Raw genomic sequence first — 10,003 nt, 5'->3', positions numbered from 1 at the left:
CTAACCCAAACTTGTTTTCACAAAGAAATGACTGGAAGAATCCACAAAATCAGTTTTCATTTTTTACATTAGTAATAATTCAAATGGAAATGCAAATCAATAAAAATTAATAAAACAGTCTAACAGCACAGGAGTTGTAAAGAATATGGTAAGCTGGAGCACAAAGGCTCTTTCTGAAAGAAATTGTATACGCATGCCAAAAAAAAAGTCTTAAAGTCCAAGTTGGGGCCACCAATTTGTGACCTCTGATAAAATGTGTAAAACCAAAAGACAGTTTTAAATATTTTATATTTTTGAAAGCTAGTAGCAAGTGTTATCTTCTGTCTTTATCACCCACCCATATCACTCTAGGTAAGCAGAAAATATTATCGCTGTTTCACAGGAGGAAAATAGATGAAGAACAATCTCTGTCACATATCCAGTTAGAAAACCTAGACATAATAGCCAGTATTCGACTTTCCTCTAGAGAATAAATAATTCCCGAGACCCTGTGTTGGTAAGACATTTTTAGAAAAGAGAAGAGAAGAGAAAAGAAGAGAAGGGAAGAGATCAAATTTTGTGTAGAGTAGGAGCAAACAATAAAACTTAACTTGCAAATGAATGCATAAGATAATAAGTCCCTGTGTGCTGAGTTGTCTACTCTGTGCATTGTGCTCAATTCCTGACTGGTATATATTCCTAGCCTTCATAACGATTCTGCAGAGTAGGCCTTGGCATCAATATGAGACACCCAGACTTGTATGAGACAAGAAAAGGAGTTCAATTATGGAAATCCCGAAGTGCTCACTGTCACCGTACAGGCAAAACATCATCATAACTGTTCTCTCTCACTCTTACTTCCATATGGGCCTAAGCTAAATCTTCTAAAACCAATGCTAAGACAGAAATAATAATTTAATCAGAATATTACTACCTCAGTTTTGGTAATTAAACATGCCACAAAACATTTTGGCCTCTGTATCTGTTGACTTTAAGAATGTCAACTTGTACAGTACAGGTTAATTTTACCCAACGGATTTTTAAAATTGAAATTATGAAATCCATACTTTATGGAAGAGAGAAGCAAAAATATGGCAAAACTCAATTTCATACAAAATGTTTTATCATTATTTAGTCGATAGGAAATAAAATTAAAATTGATTTATCTAAGCATCAATATCAAGTAAGTATTAAAATATTTAATTCTCTTAATGCACTATTGGGAAACTTGATGCTATTTTCACTCTTTTACGGAAACAAATGTATATTGATAACATAGTTAATATATCATGTTGAATTGTCTTCACATTACATAGCTTTTCATTTTTTTTCAAATTTCAAATAGTTAAAATTAATGCTTTATTACATTCTATTGTCATTTAAATTCAAATTTTAATGATATATATTTTATTTGTGTTTGAAACTTCATAAATGAAAGTAGAAAACAAAATAAATTAATATTTACAAAGAAAACCCTGGGAAGTGTTAAATTTAAATGTTTATGTCACTGCAGATAAAAGTCATTTTTCTTTTATCTATACATCTTCTAATTTTCCACAAAAGCTTGTATTACTATCATAATAAAAATTAAGCTTGTGTTAAAAAAATATGTTAGAATTTCTTGCACACTTTCTTATTGTGCCCACAGAAAAATAATAATTTTTTTATTTTCCATAAATGGAAAAAAGTTGTGCAGGACAATGGACCAGGGTGAAAGTAACTGAGATTTCACACAACGTGGTAGAGAAAGGCCTCTGTGACAAGGTGACATCTGAGAAGCAACGGAACAAGAAATAGAGCCATACAGGAAGCAGAGTGTTGGAAGAGGCACCTGGGTGAGAGAACAGAAGTTGTCAGAGAGGATGCATGCTTTCAAATAATATTTATCAGCACGTGTTATGTATGTATGTTATGTTTTTCACTGCTGTGAAAGTACCAAACAACCAAAAGGCATGATTCCTACCCTCCAGGAATTTTAACTTGAGTCAGGTGAGAAGTGTGAGAAACAGAAAAGAACTACAAAACAATTCAAAGTAATTTCTCTTATTTAAAAAACAGTCCATATCAATTAAAACGCATCATCTATTCCACTTAATTTAGGGTATTAAAGACAGATTTTATATTTAGATGATACTAAAGCTTGCAATATATTCTCCTATAATTAAAAGCCATTGGCTGTTTGCATTTAAGTCTTTTTTAATGAGTCAGGATTAAGAGTCTATGCTTTGTCCATAGTTTTAATTTTTAAAACTACATTATATTTCCTTCCATGGTAATACAAAAATAGATCCTCTAACCGTAAATTACTTTGGACAAATCTTTCAGCAAACTCTAAAACATCAAAGCAACAAACATGCAGGAGATTTAACATTTACAAAATGTTCTTTGGATCTTTTCAGATACTGCCATTATCTCTAAATTTTTAAATGTATTCTTTTAATAAATATTTTGCTGTTTTGCATTATGATGCCATGGCACTCCAGTTAACTCGATACTTAGTCCTTTGTGTACGAACAGTTTCAATCATGTGCCAAATTTATTTCTGCTGCAAGTAAAGATCTATCCTTTTATGGACACATCTGTTAGATGGAACGTTTAGTTGATCAAAATGTATCCTGGAGAGCGGAATAGTATAATATTAAAGGGGCATGATGTCAAGCCAGTCCAGAAAAAGACCACATAAATATAAGACTAAAAAAGAACTTTGACTTGGGAGAAAGAAGAGAATAATTATTGGATTACTAAACATTTGTAAACCGATGGAATCAAAAGGTTAATAAACACCTTGTGGGAAATAAGTAGGTTCAATCCAGATCCCTTTCAAGTGGCTAACTGATACACTCAGGTGTCCCTCCAACAGGAAATAATTGAAAGTGTATTGACAACTATGAGATAAGCCTTTTGAATAAGATGTGTACAGTGAAAATCTATTAAGTTTCACATATTCATTCAACAAATACCTCAGGCATGAGGCTAGGAAAGACAATTATAAGTAGATTAGACATTATCTCTACCCTCAAAAGGCCTATAATTTAGTAAGGTTATAATCAAGGAAGAACATTATTATAAGAATGCTCACTTTAGCAGCACATACACTAAAACTGGAATGATAGAGAGAAGATTACTATGGTCCCTGAGCAGGGACAACAGGCAAATTTGTGAACTGTTCACTATTTTAAAAAACTTGGCTCTAAAAAAGCGTTATAGAAATTAATATGAAAAGGGCTTTGACATATATATATATACATATATATATATACATACATATATATATACATATATATATATATACACACATACATATATATATATATATACATATATATATATATATGTATATATATATATATATATACATACACATAACATGATGTAGGATGCATTTTATGCACTTCACAAGAAATCTGCTTTAATATAAATACACAGGTTAAAGGTCAAAGAATAGAAATAAATTTACCATCCAAACACTAATTAGAAAGGAAAATGTGAGGATGGCTATAATAAATAAGACTGGAAATAATACTTGTTGCTAAGGATGTGAAGAAACTGGAACCTTCATAGATTGTTGGAATGGAAAATGAGGCAGCTACTTTGGAAAACAGTGTAGCAATTTCTCATAAAGTTAAATACAGAGTCACCACATGACCCAGCCATTCCGTTCCTAAGTATATGCCAAACAGAAATGGAAACATTTGTACATGAAATGCACAAGTATATTATTCATGAAGACCAAAAAGTGGAAACAGCCCAAAAGTCCACCAATAGATAAATGGATAAATCAATGTGGCATATCCAAATGGGGTAGGCAGAATAAAGGCCTCCAAATATGACCATGTCCTAATCCCTGGAACCTGTGAGTATGTTTCCTTACCTGGCAAAAGGGGCTTTCCAAAGATGTGCAAGTTAAGGGCTTTGAGACGGGAGGTTACCCTGAAAGATCAAGGTGTCCAGTGTAATCACAAAGCTCCTTAAAACTTGAGGAAGGAGACAGAAGAGTCAGTCACAGTATTCCATGTGAGAACTCCACCTGCTTTTGTTGGCTTTGAAAATGGAGAGAGAGAGAGGGCCATAAAGCAAGGACCAGGGGACATCTCTAAAAGATGGAACAAACAACGAAATGAATTCTCCTCAGCTTCCATACAGGAATGCAGCTTAGCCATCATCTTGATTTTAACAAAGTGAGGCTCGTACTGAATTTCTAATCTGTAGAACTGATAGACAATACATTTATGTTGATTCAGGCCACTAAATCGGTTACATCAGCAATAGGAAATAAATATGTTATTCACTGGAATATCACCAAACTATGAAAATAAATAGGCATTGGTACCTGTTACACCATGGATGAAGATTGAAAACACTATGCTAAGTGAAACAAGCCAGTCACAAAGACCACATATTGTATGATTCTACTTACATGAAATGTCCAGAGTAAGCAAATTTATAGAAACAGAAAGTAGACTAGCGGTTGCTTGAAGTGAGTGTGGGGGTCTATCAGGGACAGGGGTCACTGCTAATAAATAAATACAGGGATTCTTTGGGTAAACAGAGCCTTCTCCAATTAGATTATGGTATTGGCTTCACAACCCTATGTGTGAATGAATATACTAAAAAAAGCACTTTAAATGGATGAGCTGTATGATGTCTGAATTACATCTAATACTGTTTTCAACACAGAAAACAAAATGAACATTGGAGTGATTCTATTTAATATTAAACAAAGTTGACTTCAGAACAAAAACATTACCAGAGGCAAAGAGGAACATTTTATAACAATAAATGGGGCAGGTTACCAAAAAAACACAGCCATCCCAACTGCTGCATCAACAGAGTTTCAAATTACATGAAGCAAAAACTGATTGAAAAATAAAAGTAGTCAAATCCAGAATTGTAGCTGAAGATTTCAAGTCTCCTGTCTACCTGCTAGGTCTGTTTGCTGAAAAGACCTGAAAGCAGTGAAACTCTAGTAGAAAAAAAAAAAAAAAAAAAAGCAAAAACAAAACCGAAAACAAACAAAAACAAAAAACACACACACCTAGCACTGAGATCTTGATTTCAAAATACCATCTCCAATAAAGGGAACCAGGGCTCCTTGAAAAAAATGGCTGATTCTGGAGCTGGGATATGAAAAGTAAAAGACAAACGTAGAGTGCCAGACTGCAAGAAAGCATTCAAAGATTCATGGGGACATATCAAAATGACACTGGAGTCAGCTTGAAAAGACTACCACTGGCCTAGTGTGAGATGGTAGAGGCAAATAAATCATTATAGTAATGAGTTACAACCCACATAACAAAATAGGAATCCATGAGTCCATACTAATAAAAATAAATGTGAGAAAGTATCTCTTTATGAAATACTTATTAATTATAAACAGTATCTCGTGAGAAAACTAAATGAATAGATAAGAAAGAAAAACCTTCCTTAGGACAGAATTCCACTAATAAAGAGAGACAAAATAAATTAGAAAATCACTATTTGGCAACCACCATAGTAAGCGTTTTTCAGGCAAGGACCACAAATAGAGGTTAAAACTAGCAGGCAAGAGTCTAAAAGTATCTCTTTATGAAACACTTATTAATTATAAACAGTGAATTAATAACTTTATAGTAAAGAAAAATGGTAGTTGCCACCTTAGCCAAGTGACGTCAAAGTTAATAAATATCACCAGTAACTGGCCCAACTTGACAACGTCTGCCTACTGTCAGGATGTGCTGAGGACACATCTGTGGTATTTCTGCCAACAATGCATGGCCTGAATCAAATCCTGAGGAAACATCAAACCGTGGGATTTTCAGAAAAATACTCAGCCTGTACTTTTCAAAAACATGATTGATGCAAACGACAAAGGAACGAGAAAATGTTGCAGAAAAGGCACATGAGAAAGACAGGAAAACTAAATGCAATGTGTGATCCTGGATTGGATCCTTGACCAGCGATAAATAAATAAATAAAAGCATGCTTTGACATTAAGGGCATTAATGAGACAATAAAATTTGAATAAGGACTACAGACTGAAATATTGTGTTAATATTGTCCTAGTATTAATTTCTAGATTTTCATAACTATCTGTGATTATGTAAGAAAATGTCTCTGTTTTGGGAGCACTGGGGTGACTCAGGTGGTTAAGTGTCTGACTCTTGATTTCAGCTCAAGTCATGATTTCACGGTCATGAAATCTAGGCTAGCGACAGGCTCCATATTGGGCATGGAGCCTGCTTAAGATTCTCTCTCCCTCTCCCTTTGCCCCTCCCCCTCACCCATGTGCATGCTCTCTCTCTCCAAATGAATGTTACTATTTTTAAGAAAGCCATGCTGGGGGCACCTGGATGGCTCAGTCGGTTAAGCCCCTGACTTCGGCTCGGGTCATGATCTCGAGGTCTGTGGGTTCAAGCCCTGTGTCGGGCTCTGTGCTGACAGCTCAGAGCCCGGAGCCTGCTTTGGATTCTGTGTCTCCCTCTCTCTCTCTCTGCCCCTCCCCCACTCACGCTTGCTCTCTTTCTCTCAAAAATAAACATCAAAAAAAAAAAAAAAGAAAGAAAAACATGCTAAAGTATATACAGATTATAAAAGCTGTGGACAGGGAGCTGAAGAAGTGTATGAGAGGGACAACTAAACAAGCTTGGGACATGATGGAGAGATTCCCACAGGAACAGCTAACTTAACGGCATTTTACTTGTCTATCACTATTGTAACAAATTACCACAAACTTGATGGCTCCAAACAACCTAAATTTATTATCTTAAGTTTTGGAGATCAGAAGTCCAAAATGGGACTAAAATCAAGATGATATAAGGGCTGTGTTCCTTCTGGGGGCTTAGGGCAGAGTCCATATCCTTGCGTTTCTAATCCCTAGGGATCAGTCACTTTCATTGGCACTTGGCTCCAGACTTCCATCTTCAAAGTCAGCAATGGCTGGTTGACTCTTTCTCAAGTTGAATCACACTGACACTAACTCATCTTCTGTCTCCCGCTTTCAATTTTAAGGATGCTGGTGATTACTTTGAGCCCATCTTGAGGTCAGATGGTTACAATCTGAGTTCCATTTAGAATCTCAATTTCCCATTTGCCATATAACAATCGAGTTATAGGTTCCAGGGATTAAGGTGTGGAAATCTTTTGTTGGCCATTACTCTGCCCATCACAAAAAGCTTAGTTTTCCTTCAGTAGCAGGTATGATACTGTTACTTATTACAAAAAAAAAAAAAAAAAATGAGTAATATTGGCTTAGCAGTTAAGGAATGTATATGGTTTATGGAACTGTAAGTGCAAAAGAAGGAGCTGGACTTACGATAGGCTTGATAATTTCAAATGACTGGTTTCTGCCAATCTCTTTACTCTGCTGTTTTCAGCACTGATGTCACCCCTCTCATGATCCCAACATGGTAGTTAATAGATCTCATAGATACAAAATCATTCCTTCATATCAGTAGTAGAGAGGGTGTTTTTGTCCCAGAAACTTGAGCACACATCCAAAGGTTCACTTTGGTCAGATCAGATTAGAATTACATACCTTTCACTGCACCAATTCTGTGGCCAGAGGAATGGGAAATGGTAATTGGCTTAGGCTTGGTCCCAGGTCCCAGAGGTAGAATCCGTTTCCCCAGAACAAACAGGATCCCAAATGGAAAATTCTTGAGAAGAGAATAAGGAGGAAAGGACTGAGTGATAGATGTGATAAAATGTCTTTCTCTGTTTGACTTACTTCATTTAGCATAATATTCTCCAGGTTCATCCATGTTGTCACAAATGGCAAAATTTCATTAGTTTTTATGGCTGAGCAATATTCCATTGTATGGATATAACATCTCTTCACTATCTGTTTATCCATCAATGGACAATTATGTTGTTTTCAGCTTTTGGCTACTGTGAATCTATTTACTTTGAAGAATCCTCAAGTAATTGATCCATCCATACTGTTCAGGTTTTACAGTTGATTTTGGTGACAGAGATAGGAGGGCGTATTCTCACTCCATATTATCAACAACCAGAAACTGATGAGAAGTTTCATTTTAAAATCCAAGAAAGTGACTCGTTAGGAACATAATAGAAATTGTACTTTGGTGTTTGACTTGAAAGGTGGCATCCAGTCAAATGTGTCTCCCACTTGTACCACCAGCTAGAGCCTCTTTATCTAAATTAAAATATTTCCACCTATAGACATTCTGTTTGAAGATGCAGACAATCTTGGAAAGAGTAATACAAAAATTTTAATACAATTTTAGTCATTGATATCTTAAAATGACTTAGTTTATGGGTTCTTTCTTCTTTACAATTAGTTAAAAAGTAAGGCACTGAGAGGCTTATGAATAAATAGCAACTCAAGATACAAAAACTCCTGTCCTCTCCCTCTACTTACTACCTCCCATTATCCTTGAATAACATTGATTAACTTTATTTTATTTGAGATACTTACATATTACCACAAGAATCTTTGTGAAAAGGATATTTCTATCAATGGGAGTACCTTAATTCCAATCACCATGTTAGGGAACCCAGAGCAACTTTTAGATTCCTTTTAGGATTTATTTAAATTTGGCACAAAAAATAATTGTAAGCCAGAAATTTTCCACAAATGTTCCCTGATCATTCTGAATTGGAGATTACATTCATAGGACTGTGGAATTGACCATCCCAGTAAATGCAGTCTAGTTACTAGGGAGTAGTCAATCCAATTACCTTAGACTTAAGTAGTTTAAATTAAGCCTCTCCTGATGTGGGGAAGGTTTCAATTGCTAATAGGATAATTGCACCTGATTTCAAAGTACAGACTGTAGTTTTCTTTTTTTAAGAACTCATTTTTGGAAATAGAGCAGTTCCCTCAGTGGAAGGATGATTAAAAAAACAAAAACAAACAAAAAGAAAAACACCACCACCACAACTGACTTTTCCCTCAGCCTCAAATTTACTGCCACATCTCATACTGAAATAATAATAAGCAGACCTGTCTTTTTCCTTCTTTAACTTTTGTGTGTTCCCATACTGTCTTACTGTATTATGATTATATTAGCAATTAGAAAAGGAGGAATTAGTGCCACTTCTACACATTACCATCAACCTATTAATTTACATTGGAAATTCCCTCTACGCTTTGACATTCTGTGCTATTCTGTGTTGAGTCATCTGAGATTTGAGAGAGAACTCTAATTATCAAATTAATTCTGAAAGAAGGAAGCTTTTGCCCTTCCCATTTCTTCAGGTGAGACCTACTAACAGGTGTTCTTTTATGTTACACACATACCTCCGTTTTCCACTTTGGGGTGTGGAGGGACACATGACTTATCTGCTTTGTATGATGCAAATGGAAGTGAGCATTTGGAAAAATGGTCTCACGGATTGCTTTGTACTTACTTTCTTAACCTTTTAAATTTTAATAGAAAGTAACCTTTTCCTCAATTTATGTTTAATTAAATCTCTCCCACTCTTCAAAGAAAACCATTTTTTTGTTTCCATAAGGTAAACTTGAGGTTGCTATTGAACACTTCTCCTCCGTCAATAGCTCTTTAATATTCTTGTCTCATTCAGCAAATATGACAGATAAAGTTGCATTTATTGCGAGAATGCTTATTAATTCTGTGTTTATAGTGAAAATGACTATGTCTCAAAAAACAGCATTTTAGGGGCACCAGGATGGCTCAGCTGGTTAAGCGTCCCACTCGATTTCGACTCAGGTCATGACCTCAGCCTTCATGGGATCAAGCCCTGTGTCAGCTCTGCACTAACAGCATGGAGCCTGCTTGGGAATTTCTCTCTCTCTCTCTCTCTGGCCCTCCCCAGTTTATGCACTCGTGCACATACTTTCTCTCTCTCTCTCTCTCAAAATAATAAAACAAAATATATAATACTATAAATTTAATTTATTTTCAGGTTAAAAGTTTATATTTATTTAGATTTCATGTGAATATATACACTAGACTGTAGTTTAAGAGAGATAAAAGTAGTTTCACAGCAGTAACTTTTAAAAATGTGATACATTCATTTTCAACAGCATCTGCAATTTGGGTAAAAGACTGCAATGCAGGAA

The 10,003-nt window shown here is 35.1% G+C and overlaps 1 non-coding gene across 1 annotated transcript; it reads left to right on the top strand.

The window, feature by feature from the left end:
• The first annotated feature begins 3,050 nt into the window (after positions 1–3,050).
• On the top strand, positions 3,051–3,157 carry LOC122214660. The gene has a single exon (XR_006200041.1). It is a non-coding gene; the product is annotated as a U6 spliceosomal RNA (small nuclear RNA).
• Positions 3,158–10,003: the final 6,846 nt, after the last annotated feature.

This window comes from Panthera leo, chromosome A2 (assembly GCF_018350215.1).
Source record: "Panthera leo isolate Ple1 chromosome A2, P.leo_Ple1_pat1.1, whole genome shotgun sequence".
Taxonomy (NCBI): Eukaryota; Metazoa; Chordata; class Mammalia; order Carnivora; family Felidae; genus Panthera; species Panthera leo.
This window is presented reverse-complemented; position numbering and strand designations above follow the sequence as displayed.